Genomic DNA, 16,782 nt, shown 5'->3' on the forward strand with positions numbered 1-16,782 from the left:
TCCTCTATCAACATTGGAAAATTACCTGGAGCTTTCCTGCTTCATCAAGTTGGCCCATTACAGAGGACAATTTAACAGTAATATTGCCTGGAATGTGTAAAGTATAACTCAAAAAACAGGATGGGAGAGAAATCATGAACATATGATGGTCAACAAGGGCTTTTTTAAGAGAGATAAAAAGGTAGATAAGCAATAGGATAATATATTGTAATCAAAGAAAAGATTAGCAATTGAAAGTTAAGAATAATCTAAAATATCTTAGCCATTCAGAGTTCTAAGGGGAAAAATAAGTACAATTCATTCCTTTAAATGGCTCAAATTGCTGTCTGATTCATTTATTTAAATCCCAAATTGCTATTCTATATCTATACTGTTTCTCCTTCAGAACAGATCTTGTTCCTTTTCCCTCTATCATCTTACTCTTAATTATCAATCATGGAGAATGAAGATAAGACAATTGAACATGAAGATTTGGCACCATCCACAGAGATGAATAACATAGCCTCTACGGATCAAGAAACCCAGGTAAATCTGTGATCAAGTGTAGACCGTCTCAACCATTTCCTTAAGGAAGGGACTTCCAAATCTATGATAGCAACGTGTCCTCTTCGTTCTCTGTCACTCAGTTAACAATTCTCCCATTCTTAATCCCCAAGCTTGTACAGTAGGTGTGACTACCAATTTTCCCAGTCATTTTAGCAGCTAGCCCTACATAAAACTGCAGAAATAGAGAGCCTGTGAAATGCTTTGTGTTCGCAGCCTAAACCCTAGAATGCTTCTGGTTTCTTCCCTCTCTGTTTTTATTGCTTAAATTTAAGTAGATGAATGAATGTGAATTGTTTTTCATCACAGATAGTTATTTTTTTTCTGAACCACTTTGATATATTTACCAACTATTGCTTTGAATCATATCTTAAATAGGCTAATTTTTAAACAGTATTGCAAATGTAATGACATTGTATGTGACTCAGGCATTTATAATGCTACAATAGTGACTCAGTGGTAAACACCCCTAAGAGAGTTCTTGTTCCAAGCAGTAGCTGATTAGCTAGAAATGAAGCTGTATATTTCCCCTATGAACTGTTACCCTTAATTCTAAAAATGGAAATTTTATTCGTGATGTGGTGGCTCAGTGAGTATAAAAATGGACAGCAAATATACAGTTTTAAGTATTTTTTTAATTGCTTTAAACACAGGAGGAGACAGTTATGAACCTCAAAGGTACAGAGGGAAATGAACCAACAGAAGGAAGTAACCTATTGAGTAGCAGTGAAAAAAGGCTGCAGGAAACACCAACTGAATCAACTCATTTGCAAAGACTGAGACAAACATTTGCTTGCCTCCACATGGTTTACTGGATAGAGTGATAACAAATGGTATGTAAATGGTACGGGTGAATTCAGAAAGATGGTAAAAGATGAAGTTGTCATATAATGAAAGATTTCAAATAACATGGTTTAAAGGACAAAAAGAAGTTTATTTCTCTCACACATAAAAACTACTAGGTGGGGTCAGCCAGGTGGTGTACTGGTTAAGTTCACATGCTCCCTTTCAGCAGCCCAGGGTTTCACCATTCGGATCGTGGGTGCAGACGTAGCACCCCTCATCCAGCCATGCTGAGGCAGCGTCCCACACAGCAGAACTAGAAAGATCTTCAACTAGGATATACAACTACGTACTGGGGCTTTGAGGAGGAAAAAAACAAGAAAAAAGAGGAAGATTGGCAACAGATGGTAGCTCAGGGCCAATCTTTCTCACCAAAAAAAGGATACCTTAAAACCATATTTAAAAAAAAAAGAGGGGTCGGCCCCATGGCCGAGAGGTTAAGTTGGCAAGCCCCACTTTGGTGGCCCAGGGTTTCACCAGTTCAGATCCTGGGCGCAGACATGGCACCACTCATCAAGCCACACTGAGCGGCGTCCCACATGCCACAATTAGAAGGACCTACAACTAAAAATACACAACTATGTACCAGGAGGCTTTGGGGAGAAAAAGGAAAAATAAAATCTTAAAGAAAAAAAGGGGAGAGTAGAAACGGGTGGGCTTCCCTTCTGAAAAGAAAAAAAAAAGTTACTGGGTGAACAATTCACAATGGTATGTGTCTTTATTCCACACAGTCACTAGGGGCCCAGGCTGAAAAGCTCCACCATCTTCAACATGGAGGGCTTCCAAGAGCACTGTGGTCACCACCATTCCAGCTGTCAGAAAGAGGAAAAGAGCAGAGATCAAGGACCTTTTCCTCTTCTGCGTCAGAGTAATCTCACAGGATTATGTTAGACCTCCAATGAGAAAAGTGATTGAGAAATCAGTTGTAAACAGAAAAGCATTACATAAATGTTGGTTGTTATTACTGTTAAGTAATGCAACTAAGGTTTAAGCCAACACAGCTACACTTCCAAATGTCACATCATTTTACAAGGAAGAATCCTCGTTTGCAATTCAATTTATTCCCATAGAGCTGCTATTACTTAAAACATTTGGGAGGAGTGACGTCAGCAATATGGCTGAGTGAGCTAGTCCCTTCCTCGCTCTCCCTTTTGAGTTATAAGTAAATGGACACTTACTGACCAACAGAGGAAACCCACACAGCACAACAGGATGCCTGAGAGACACACGCAGCTATAAATCTGAGGGTGGGTGGACTGGCCCCCCAGGAAGTGATGGAGACAGGTGAGCACACCCTGTTCTCCCCGCTAACCCTGTGCATGCAACACGAACACTCCAACCTGGTGCAAGCACCTGGAAAGTGGGAACACGCAGCAGGGCAACCATAAGAGGAGGCGGCGGTAACCCTTAGCCTGCACTCGTGGTTGATCTCCCAGTGGAGAGAGGGAGCCCACCACACCCCTGTGCGGTAAAGGAGCAGCCATAGCCCAGGTCCCAGCAGGGAAGCCCTGACCACCAAGCTCAGCAGCCCCACGGACTGCAGATCGTAAACAGGGACCTCAGCAGATTTCCAAGCTGGGGCAAATACTTCGCAGGTGTGCATGAATGCTCACAGTGCAGCTGTGCTCCCAAAGAGGTAACCAGTCCAGGCAACTGTGGGAATAGGTGTGGCAGCTTTGAACCCACATGCACTTACTTTCCTGGCGGGGAGGGGGAGCCCACCATGCCCCAGGGCTGTCAAGGAGCAGCCATAGCTCAGGTCTCTGCCTGGAAGCCCTGCCCACCAAGCTCAGTAGCACCACGGACTGTGGATCATAAGGGACCTCAGCAGATTTTTGTGCTGGGACAAACACTTCCAGGCACACATGAGTGCTCCCAAAGAGGGAACATGTCCCAGGCAGCTGTGGGAATAGGTGAGGTAGCTTTGAGCCCACTGGTGATCACTTTCCGGTGGAGAGGGGGAGCTCAGAGTGCCCCTGAGGCACCAAAGAGTGGCCCTAGCCTAGTGAGGAAGCCCCGCCTGACAAGGACAGTCCACACAAGTGCCTGAATGCATCCCAGGCTGGGGCAAGCACCCATAATACCCCCACAGCTTCCAGCAGATGGGGTACGGCCAGAAACACTACTCCTGCTCCCCGCTAGCGGTAACAGGGGGAATCTGCATCCTAAGAATACCACAAATGCCACAACAAAAGATTAGTTCATCAAACACCATGAGAAACTGCAGCAACAATTCAGACCAGGAGGAAAATGACAATTCTCCAGAAACCAACATGGAAGATACAGAAATATACAAGCTAAATGACCGAGAATTCAAAATAGCCATCATAAGGAAACTCAACGATTTACAAGAAAACACAGAAAGACAGTTCAAGGAGCCCAGCAACAAAATGGATCTCTTCACCAAAGAGATTAAAACTATAAAAAAAATCAAGCAGAAATTCTGGATATGAAAAACACAAATAATAATCTAGAATCATTAAGAAATAGAATTGATCTTATGGAGGAAAGAATTAGTCTTCTTGAGGATAAAAATGTAAAAATTCTACAGGTGGAGGAGGAGACAGAACTAAGATTTTTTCAAAATGAAGGAATTCTTCAAGAAATATCTGACTCAATTAGGAAAAGCAACATAAGGATTATAGGTATCCCAGAGGGAGAAGGGAGGGAGAAAGAAGCAGAGAGCTTATTCAAAGAAATAATTGCTGAGAACTTCCCAAACATGGGGATGGTTTCAGATTTACAGATAAACGAAGTTAATCGTATGCGCAACTTTATCAATGTGAAAAGACCCTCTCCAAGGCATATAATAGTAAAAACGGCAAAAGTTTGGGATAAACAAAGAATATTAGGAGCAGCAAGGTACAAGAAGATAACCTACAGAGGAAGCCCCGTCAGGCTTTCAGCAGATTTCTCAGCAGAAACCTCACAGGCTAGGAGAGAATGGAATAATATATTCAAAATACTGAAAGACAAAAACTTTCAGCCAAGAATACTCTATCCAGCAAAACTTTTCCTCAGATACAATAGAGAAGTGAAAGATTTCCCGGATGAACAAAAGCTGAGGGAGTTCACTGCCACCAGACCTCCCCTACAAGAAATAATTAAAGATGCCCTCACACTGGCAACAAAAAGGCGAAGGTCTACAAAGCTCTGAGCAAGAAGGTAAATAGACAGACATGATCAGAAACCTGCAGCTCTCTACCAGAATAGGAAGGTAAAGACTCAATTACAACTTAAAAGAGAAAGGGAAAGAAAGCATCAGAAGCAATGATAAACACTTCAACTTAGCCACAAACTCAGGAAATTAAAAACAGAGCATTGTGTAACAGCAATTACCCAGAAGGGGAGAGGAAATGGAAGGAACTTGCTTAGGTTAATGGCGATAAGAGGCTATGAGAAAATGGACTGTCTCATCTCCAATATCTTTGATACAATCCTCACGGTAACCACTAAACAAAAAAATCAGAGCAAAACCACAATTCACAAAGAGAGAGAACTGAGAAATCCCTCTTGGAAAACCAACAAAATGAAATGGCAGTCAGAAATGCAAAGGAAGAGAAACAGTGGAAACATAGAACAACTAGAAAACGAGATAAAATGGCAGCATTAAGCCCTCATATAACAATAATCTCTCTAAATGTAAATAGACTGAACTCTCCAATCAAAAGACATAGAGTAGCTGGATGGATTAAAAAACAAGACCCAACAATATGCTGCCTCCAGGAAACGCACCTCAGCTACAAAGACAAAAATAGGCTTAGAGTGAAGGGATGGAAGACAATACTTCAAGCTAATGGCCAACAAAAGAAAGCAGGGGTTGCCATACTTTTTATCAGACAAGGCAGACTTCAAGTTAAAAAAGACAATGAGAGACAAGGAGGGGCAGTATTTAACGATAAAAGGGAAATTCCATCGAGAGGACATAACACTTATTAATATATATGCACCTAGCACAGGGTCACCAAAGTACATAAAGCGATTATTAACAGACCTACAGGGAGAAATTAAGAGCAACACAATCACAGTAGGGGACCGCAGCACCACACTTACTTCAAGGGACAGATCATCCAGACAGAAATTCAACAAGGAAATTGCAGATTTAAATGAAACACTTGACCAGATGGAGTTAATGGACATATATAGAGCATTCCATCCAAAAACAGCAGAATATACGTTCTTCTCAAGTGCCCATGGAACATTCTCAAAGATAGACCATATGTTGGATAACAAGGCCAGCCTCAATAAATTCAAGAAGATTGAAATCATCCCAACCATCTTTTCTGACCACAATGCTAGGAAGCTAGAAATCAACCACAAGAACAAAACTGGGAAAGTCGGAAATATGTGGACATGCTATTGAACAACCATTGGATCATTGAAGAAATCAAAGAGGAAATTAAAAAATAACTGGAGACAAATGAAAATGAAAATACAACATACCAATTCTTATGGGATGCAGCAAAAGCAGTCATGAGAGGGAAATTCATAGCAACACAGGCCCACTTCAACAAGCAAGAAAAATCTCAAATAAGTAATCTTAACATACAGCTAACAGAGCTAGAAAAAGAAGAACAGATAAAGCCCAAAGTCAGCAGAAGGAGGGAAATAATAAACATCAAAGCAGAAATAAATGAAATATAGACTAAAAAAGCAGTAAAAAGGATTGATGAATCTAACAGCTGGTTCTTTGAGCAGATAAACAAAATTGACAGAACCTTAGCCAGACTCAACAAGAAAAAAAGAGAGAAGGCTCAAATAAATAAAATTAGAAATGAAAGAGAAATTACAACAGATACGGAAGAAATACAAAGGATTATAAGAGACTATTGTGAAAAACTGTATGCCCACAAATTTGATAACCTAGAAGAAATGGATGGATTCCTATACTCATATAACCTCCCAAAACTGAATCAATAAGAAACAGAATCTGAACAGACCAATCACAAGTACAGAGCTTGAAAGAGTAATCATAAACTTCCCAAAAAACAAAAGTCCAAGACCAGATGGCTTCTCTGGAGAATTGTACCAAACATTCAAAGAAGATTTAGTACCTATTCTCCTCAAACTATTCTGAAAAATTGAAGAAGAGGGAACATTTCCTAACACATTCTGTGAGGCCAACATTACCCTGATACCAAAACCAGACAAAGACAACACGAAGAAGGAAAACTACATGCCAATATCACTGATGAACTTAGATGCAAAAATCCTCAACAAAATATTGGCAAACTGAATACAGCAATACATTAAAAGAATCATACACCATGATCAAGTGGGATTCATTCCAGGGATGCAGGGATGCTTCAACATCCATGAATCAATCAGTGTGATACACCACATTAACAAAATGAGGAATAAAAATCACATGATCATCTCAATAGATGCAGAGAAAGCATTTCACAAGAGCCAACATCCATTTATGATAAAAACTCTCAATAAAATGGGTATTAAAGGAAATTACCTCAACATAATAAAGGCCATATATGACAAACCCACAGCCAACATCATACTCAATGGGGAAAAACTGAAAGACATTCCTCTGAGAACAGGAACGAGACAATGGTGCCCACTCTCACCACTCTTATTCCACATATTACTGGAGGTTTTGGCCAGAGCAGTTAGGCAAGAAAAAGAAAAGGAATCCAAATTGGAAAGGAAGAAGTGAAACTTTCACTATTTGTAGATGATGTGATTCTATATATAGAAAACCCTAAAGAATCCACCAGAAAACTCCTAGAAATAATCAACAACTACAGCAAAGTTGCAGGGTACAAAATCAATTTTAAAAAATCAGTTGCATTCCTATACGCTAACAATGAACTAGCAGGAAAAGAAATCAAGAATACAATCCCATTTACAGCTGCAAGAAAAAGAATAAAATACCTAGAAATAAACTTAACCAAGTAGGTGAAAGATGTGTACACTGAAAACTATAAGTCATTACTGAAAGAAATTGAGGAAGATGTAAAGAAATGGAAAGATTTTCCATGCACATGGGTTGGAAGAAGAAACATAGTCAAAATGTCCATACTACCTAAAGCAATCTACAGATTCAGTGCAATCCCAATCAGAATCCCAATGACATTCTTCACAAAAATAGAACAAAGAATTCAAAAATTTATATGAAACAACAAAAGACCCCAAATAGCCAAAGCAATCCTGAGAAAAAAGAACAAAGCTGGAGGTATCACAACCCTGACTTTAAAACATACTACAAAGCTACAGTAATCAAAACAGCGTGGTAGTGGCACCAAAACAAACAGATCAATGGATCAAAATTGAAAGCCCAGAAATAAAACCACACATCTATGGACAGTTAATCTTTGACAAAGGAGCAAAGAATGGAGAAAGGAAAGTCTCTTCAATAAATGGCGTTGGGAAAACTGGACAGCTACATGCAAGAGAATGAAAGTAGACCATTATCTTTCACCACACACAAAAATTAACTCCAAATGGATTAAAGATTTGAATGTAAGAACTGAAACCGTAAAACCCCTACAAGAGAAAACAGGCAGTACACTCTTTGACTTTGGTCTTAGCCACATCTTTTTGAATACCGTGTCTACTCGGGTAAGGGGAACAAAAGAAAAAGGTAACAAATGGGACTACATCAGACTAAAAAGCTTCTACAAAGCAAAGGAAACCATCAACAAAATGAAAAGACAACCCACCAACTAGGAGAAAATATTTGCAAATCATTTATCAAACAAGGGGTTGATATCCAAAGTACATAAAGAACTCACACACCTCAACAAAAAAAAACAAACAACCCGATCAAAAAGTGGGCAGAGGATATGAACAGACATTTTCAAAGGTAGATATACAGATGGCCAACAGGCACGTGAAAAGACGCTCAACATCACTAATTGTTAGGGAAATACAAATCAAAACTACAATGAGATATCTCCTTACACCAGTCAGAATGGCTGTAATTGCCAAGACCAAAAACAACAAATGTTGGACAGGATGTAGAGAAAAGGGAACCCTCATCCACTGCTGGCGGGAATGCAAACTGGTGCAGCCACTATGCAAGACAGTATGGAGATTCCTCAAAAAACTAAAAATAGAACTACCATGTGACCCAGCTATGCCACTACTGGGTATCTACCCAAACAACTTGAAATCAACAATCCAAAGTAACATATGCACCCTTGTGTTCATTGCAGCGCTATGCACAATAGCCAAACATGGAAACAATCCAAGTACGCAACGACCAATGACTGGATAAAGAAGATGTGGTACATATATACAATGGAATACTACTAAGCCATAAAAAGACAAAATCTTCCCATTTGCAACAACATGGATGGACCTGCAGGGTATTATTTGCTAAGCGAAATAAGCCAGACTAAGAAAGACAAACACCATATGATTTCACTTATATGCAGAACATAAACAAACACATGGACAAAGAAAATAGTTCAGTGGTTACCAGGGGAAGGGGGCTGGAGGGTGGGCACGAGATGAAGGGAAGCACTTATGTGGTGACAGACAAGAAATAATGTACAACTGAAATTTCACAATGATGCAAACTATTATGAATCTCAATTTAAAAAAAAAAAATATTTGGAAGATTTTTCCTTGAGAATTTATCTCAGCACAATTTTGGATATTGTTAGAGTTGGGGTATATTTGTCTTTTAGGAATGGATTTGGTCTTTGGAGGCAGCCAAACATTAAGCTGATATCAATTTGATTAATAAATGGATGTTCAGATTCAGTAATGCTGTTTTTTGTTCAAAAAAGAAGTGTGTGAATGTACCTGTGTGTGTATGTACGCTCTGAAGCTCACGAAATGAAAATGAAAGACATTTTACCATTCTCAACTGGAACAATGGTATGTTATACTTTAGACTCTGGATATGTTTTTACTGAAATTAGTTAATTTTCTAAACTAGCATGAGAAAAAAATCTCAAACTTTATTTAAAACACATGGAGAAAACCAGGTTCCAAAATGTACACTAGTTCATAAGGCAACAGATAATTTAATACCTTTTCTGTCCTTTTTATTATTTTTTTAAACTTTTACCCTTCAAATTATGGCACATTTCTAGTTAAAACATTTACAGGAAAACTGATACAGATTGACATAGGAAAGGTGTAAATGAACGATGTGGTCTGGAGACTCACTGTTTTGAGTTCTGTAATCGTTGTCCATCAGCTGCCTGAGAAGTGGACTCACGTGTGTGAGCACCTCTTCTCTTGTTTTCTGTACTTCTGTTCCTGAGGCTCACAAGAGGGCTTTCTCCTATACTCCTTCCTGTGCCCATTCAGAATACATAAGTATTTGTCTTAAGAAGTCAATCTTACATGTGAAAAAATGATTTTCCAAAATCATAAATGAGAAGTAAATTATTAACTAAATTAAAGATGATTTAGAGAAACCTTATACACATATATTTACTGTGTATTTAGAACTGAATTTTGAGTATGGGAGAGGAAAGGAAAATTAGAGATTTTTTTTAAAAGTGGTCTTGAAGTAGAAAACTACCTTGCTGAATTTAGTATAAAATCAGGTTCATGCTGTGATACAGTAAAATTTAGTAGCTGGTAATTCCTACTTTCCCATTATACCTTCAATACTGTATAGAAATTTCAGCCCCTATAGCCAACTGGAAAATACTGAAGGCCTTAAGTTATTTATTTCATTGTAACATCATCATAAGCCTAGAAAATCAGGAAGAATTCTGTGAGGATGTAAAAACTGGGGCATTAGATTCAGTCTCTAGCAGTATGGTAGACAAGATTCAGTGAACAATTCTCTCACTTATGCCAAGATGAAAACAGTATTTTAAGTCTTTTTAAATGTACCTTTTTTCTGTGAAGAAAACAGGAAGTCATTGGACACCAAAACCAAACTGAGCAGAGGAGATAAATATGCACTCAAGCTGGCCTTCACCCTGGAGGCTTCTGCAAAACACCTGTGAGCTTGAGAGTCATTCTGAGGCCCTGAGAGCATAGGGGGCTGCGCTGGAGCTGGTCCAGGTGGGCAGAAGTCTCAGGAGCATTCATCCTCCCTCACCCACACAAAGCTGGAGCCCAGCGTGGCAGCTGCAGATGGGGCCTGCACCCACACCTATCTCAACTATGGTGCTGGCTGGGGGAGAGGAGCGTCCCACTAAAAATGTGTAACTCTATGCTGATCTGTGCTCCAAATTCACATAAAAAACACAAGCTGAAAATATATCTAAAAGTGATCCCAGATTGGAAGCTTCTAAGCACATGGTAGAAGCAAATGCAGATCCGATCCAGGAAAACTCACATTCAACCTAAGGCTCCAACAATCCCCAAAGGTAAAGTTCCAAGGAAGAGGTCACTGTCACAACAAATTTTAAAAGATCACAACATGCACAAGGAAACAGAGATTTCAAAAATTTGCATTATCAGAAAATAGAAAATATTTTTGGTATCTGTAAAGAAATTAAAGAGGAGATAGCAAATATAAGTACAAAACAAGGAACTATTTTTAAAAAATAAACAAACATTTTGCTAACGACCAAGTCGAATTTCTAGAAATGAAAGATATAGTACAGTAATTGAAATGTAAAACTCAGTGGATAGATGAAGCAGTGGGTTAAGTGACAAGAGAATTGGTGAACTAGTAAGAGATCTGAAGAGATTATCTAGAATGCAGTTCACACAAAGATGGAAAATGTGAAAATGAGGGATAGCAACATGGAGAAGAGTATGACTGTCTGATCTTAGTTCCAGAAAAAGAGAATAGAGAATGGAGAAGAGGAAATATTTGAAGAAATGAAGACTGAGAATTTTCCAGAATTAGTGAAAAACTTAAATCCCAAGCAAACCGAAAGGAAGTCATACCTAAATACATCAAACTGAAATTGCAGAAAACCAAAGAAAAGGAAAAAATCTTAAAAACAGCCAAAGAAAAAGAATTCCCTAAAAAAGCAGAAATTAGACGTAAAAGCAGCAATGAAAGCCAGAAAGCCAAAGAGTAATATTTTCAAGGACCTGAGAGAAAGTAACTCTCAACCTAGAATTGTATATGCAGAAAAACTCTGTCTTAAGAATGAAAATGAAGATAATTTCAGACAAAACTAAGACTTTACTACCAACAGAGCCTTATGAGAAACATAACATGCTTTGCTACAGAGAGTTTCTGTACCATCAATTAGCTCTTATGCGATGGTAAATAGGGAATTGTGTGAGTGCCAGATGGAATTTGCATTTTTGTACATAATTTTTCCTGTCACCTTAGTATTTTTCATCATCAAGCAATAGCAAGTGAATACAAAGTGAATTGAAAACAAAAATCAGATAGATGTTTTCTTACAATTAAAGATAAAGCCTTATCAACTTGAGGACCTTTTAAAAAGCTGAAATCTCTGTGAAAGTGCGTTCTTTTTGGGCAGTTAGTTGCTGGTTTAGGGGCTTCAAAGACTTTTTAAACTTCCCACAATGTTAAGCTATCTAATGAAACCACACGTGGATGAAGAAGCTGACAGTACAGGTGAAGAAGCTGCCAACACTTTTCCCTCAGTTAAAAACAAACAAACCTTTGTTTGATGAATAAGCTACAATCTGCATAAGATTTTGATGGAGCTGCTCTCTATTTAAAGCAAATGCCCTCAAGATTCTACATCTCGGGAAAAAGGAAGTGTGGTTCCAGGGTTTAAGTCTGCAAAGAAGAGACTGACTTTAGATGCGATGTCAGTAGAGATTTAACTGTGCTGATACTGTATTAGAATTGTTACTGTTTTTTAGTGCTTTGGTCACAAGTTTTGAGTTTTGAGTTTTGGGTCGTCTGCTCCAACTCTGTTTTTCCCATAAGTCTTTTTGTTTTCAGTGTCTGATTTTGTAGAACACAAGGTTTTTGAAACAGGGAAACATATTTTGCATTCTAACAGAAATGCCTCTACTAAAGCAAATACTTCAGGTAACCAGATGATTGTCCCAGAGGAAAGGTTTGAGGTGCCACAATGAATGATGGCCCCCCCAAAAAGGTAAGTATCTGAGTAATTCTAAACAAACGTCAACATAGAAGAGAAACAATGCTAATGTTTAATTCAAGGCAGAGCTAAAATAGGGGAGTGTGGTTGTTCAAGTATTCTCATGCTCCTGTGAAGAGGTTAAAGATAGTGATTGTTTCTCTTTTTATTAACTACTGATATATTTATAGTAAAATTAAAAAGAATAATAAGGGAATGGTAAAAAGAAAAAAAGTTCAAGGTAGTAGTTGTAGCAGTGTGGAAGGCGATGGGGGATGGGATTAAGAGGAACACAGAGGTGCCTTCAAGGCACTGGTAGTATCCTATTTCTTCAGATGGTTGGTAATTACCCAGTTGTTCATATCACTGGTGTTCTTCAAAACTTACACATGGTTGTAAATATTTGTATGTGTATTCAGTATTTATTTTTAAAAACTTTTAGATTATATCAAAACCGACATATGACAACTTATTGATAGAAGTTTTCCTGGTTTATTTCAGTTACCATCCTTGTTCTTCTGTGGGCTGTAGTGTGGTCAATTACTGGCAGTGAATGTCTTCCTGGAGGAAACCTATTTGGAATTATAATCCTGTTCTATTGTGCCATCTTTGGAGGGAAACTTTTGGGGCTCATTAAGTTACCTACGTTGCCTCCACTGCCTCCTCTTCTTGGTAAGTACCAAACACTTCCTGTGTCCTTCAGAGTAAATCATATTTTTAAAATAGTAGTTTGGGAAATAAAGGAATAAACTATTTCTGTATTTGCTGTGCTGGCCCTTAAAGCTGATTGTTAAATTGTGATGAGTTTTATGAGCCAGTTGGTAAACAGCAATTTGAAAATTAAATTATATATACTTACAATTAAATAACTTGCATTAAACACAAGAGCAATACTCAAAACCAATCACTTCTTAATTATTTTACTACATTTTCCTCTTATCTCTCCTCTTGAGATTATGGAAATACTATATCACGGTGTGTCACTGCCCATCTGTTCCCAGCTCCACGTTCAATGACGTCAGGTTGGTAGGTTAACATCAGCCCTGGTAGAAGTATCTGTAATACAGAAATCAGCAAATGCTGCAGCCCAGGGCTTAATATGTTGTCAGTCACTCACATCATTGACAAACGAGTGAAGTTCCAACATGTATTACAAAACTATTCTTCCAGAGGCCATGAGAACTGTGCAGATACGACACGTAAAAATTAGTCTTAAAACTAGGTATTATATCTTTAATGTTTCTTTTAAAAATTCCATATTACAAAATTTCAGTGTACTACTTTCAGTATACCACAAAAGACATTTTGTGTCCCTTTCTCACAGATTTATAAATCATTAAGTTTTATTTAAAAACCATGTACCTTTTACACATGCATATTTGCACACATCTCCTTTTTTTATTTCAAAAGATTGGCCCTCGGCTAACATCTGTTGCCAATCTTCTTTTTTTTTTATTTCTTCTTCTCCTCAAGGCCCCCCAGTACATAGTTGTATATTCCAGTTGTCGGTTCTTCCAGTTCCTCTATGTGGGACACCACCTCAGCATGGCCTGATGAGCGGTGCTAGGTCAGTGCACAGGATGCGAACCAGTGAGACCCTGGGCTGCCAAAGCAGAGTGCATGAACTTAACCACTCAGCCACAGGGCCAGACCCCCCCCCACACACACATTTCCTAAGTAAAAATTTTTTTCTATTAGTGAGGACCTCAGGATTGGTTAACATAGACCAAAATTATTTTCTTGTGAATTTGTGGTGAGCAATTGAAACTAAATGTAAAAAGAAGTAGAATTATTTACATCTTACTCTACACTGTTTCTCAATATATTTTTCAATTTAGGTAAAATTCAAGTTATTTCACTTAATTCATATTGTTTATCATGGGTGCTTTTTGTTAAAGTTTTTAATTGAATTATTATGACAATGGGTTGTTTCTAGGCCAGCCCGGTGGTGTAGTGGTTGAGTTCCGTGCACTCTGCTTCAGTGGCCCAGGTTCGTGGGTTCCGGTCCTGGCTGTGGACTACACCCTTGTCAGCTATGCTGTGGTGGCGTCCCACATACAAAATAGGGGAAGCTTGGCACAGATGTTAGCTCAGGGCAAATCTTCCTCACCAAAAAACAAAAGGGGGGCTGTTTCTAAATATGCCTGTGTGCTATGATAAAGGGTTGGCAAACCATCTCTTCTTGTAAATAAGATCTTATTGGAGCACACTCATGCTCATTCATTTACATATTGTCTGTGGCTGCTTTTATACTACAGTGGCAGGGCTGAGAACTTATAACAGACACCATGTGGCCCACAAAGCCTGCAGTGTTTCTTGTATGGCCCTTTACAGAAAATGTTTACTAACCCCTGCATCTAAGTCAGAGCTTCTCACACTTTATTATCCAGAGAATGACCTTGGATCTTGTTAAAATGCAGGCTCTAATTCAGTAGGTCTGGGGTGAGGCCTGAGATTCTGCCTTTCTAATAAGCTCAAAGACCACACTTTCCACAGAAAAATCATAAGTTTTCAAACCTGGCTGCACGTAGGAATCATCTGGGAAATTTTTTAAAAAGCTGATGCCTGGGACCCACCCCAGAGATTCTGAACTAATTGAATGGAGTAGCCCTGGGTATCAGAATTTTTAAAAGCTCCCCAGGTGATTCTAATATGCAACCTAAGTTGAGGACTACTGTTCTAGACGCCATGAAAAGGCCCTTTACACCTCATCCTTCTCTTTTCCACTCCATGCCTGTTATTGCAACAAGCAAAATACACATGTTGCAAAATGATAAATCCTTGGGCTTTGTGATTACATGAAATCTCCTGAGGTCACTGAAATCATTCTTAAAAGTCACGTACGTAATGTGTCTTACCATCCCTTTCTATAGTGGTACGCTTGTGACAGAAGTTTACTGGCTCTTAGCGTATTAGGGCCAGTATCTAAAACTGAAACATTATCTGAATCCATAAAGAAGACTTGTTAAGGCAGACATGTGTGGTGATTGCCTATTCCATATTTTTAAAAATTCATTGAAATAATTGCCAGAGATGGAGGATGAAGGAGCATTTTTTATTCCAAAAATGAATGTGAAAACAACTTTCCTAGGACACTGTTTCCTTTGCTGATGGTCTGGGTTGCTGGAAATTTTTTTCAATAATGATTTGCTTCAAAATAACTTGAGAGTAGATGAAATAAGATTGGCCATGTATTGATAATTTTTGCATGTTTTAAAAAATTTCCGTAATAGAAATTAAGGAGGAAAGAAGAATACTCCTTATCAAAGAAGGTATTCTTTTCTCCACACCCAAGGGAAAGGCCCCCCCAGGGGCTCAGAGGCCAGAGGGGGCGCCTTCCTAATCACAGTCAGGTGGCCACATCAACGGAGGCCATCGGCAAACAGAACTGTCTCAGGGAAATTGTTTGTACATTCATCTCAGAAATGAAAAATGCTCCTTCATCCCCTCCAAAACTCCAAAAGAAACTCCTACATATTTGTGAGTTCTTATTAGACTATTATTCCTTTTGATTTCAGGTAGTTGTATGCTATAATCAATTTAGGGTTGGTTTAGATTCACATTTTAAGTTTCAGTAAAGAACTGTTGACAAATTAATGAAATGTAAGGTTAGTGCAGCATTTTTGGCTGGTAATTCATTAATATCTATAAAAATGATATACACTGTACCCTGGAGCCTAACATTTCCACTGCTAAGAATTATCCTATGGATATACTTGCACAAACCTACAAATATGTAAGCTCTATGTGGACAAGGCCCATGTTGGTGTAGCTCGCCTCTGCATTACCAGGGTAGAGTAAGGCTCTGGCATGCAGTTAATAAATACTGTGCTCATTTCAGCACTGTTTGTAATGAAAAGTCTGGAAAGTTCCTTCAAGTCCCTTACTTAGTCCAAAAATTATGGTACTTCCACACAACGAGAAACTATTCCAACTATTAAAAAAAACAAGGCAAATATATATGTGCATCATTGGGAATATGTCCACGATATATTGTTAAGTGGAAAAGAAACAGATTATACAATGGTATTTAAACATGCTCTCATTTGTGTCCAGTGCAAAAGAGCACACGTACACACACACAGAGAAGCATGCTTTAATAGGTAGAGAAACTTTCTGGAAGGGCACAGAAAACTCTGGACAGTGGAAACCTTTGGGGAATGAAGCTGGAAAGTTGCACTTGGGGTAGGACATGTACTGGTCACTTTACATTGTCTGTCATGGTTTAATTTTATCATGAGCAAATATATTATTATTCTTTTAAAAACAGCTATTGTAGGCTGGTTCTTACTTTCAAAAATTCTAGAAAGATCATGACTGCAGAATTCATAACTTCTTCTAGATTAAATGGCAGCAATGAGAAATGCCTGGAAGAGATGCTTCCTTGCCTAATGGTGTCTGGAACAAGTCACAAAAAGCTATACTTGTAATTCATCTCTATTCT

The 16,782-nt window shown here is 38.5% G+C and overlaps 1 pseudogene; it reads left to right on the forward strand.

Annotated features, from left to right (window-relative positions):
• Positions 1–300: 300 nt before the first annotated feature.
• The window catches only part of LOC139043182 (sodium/hydrogen exchanger 9B2-like), a 42,081-nt pseudogene continuing 25,599 nt past the window's right edge, over positions 301–16,782 (forward strand).

Source organism: Equus asinus, unplaced genomic scaffold (assembly GCF_041296235.1).
Source record: "Equus asinus isolate D_3611 breed Donkey unplaced genomic scaffold, EquAss-T2T_v2 contig_193, whole genome shotgun sequence".
Taxonomy (NCBI): domain Eukaryota; kingdom Metazoa; phylum Chordata; class Mammalia; order Perissodactyla; family Equidae; genus Equus; species Equus asinus.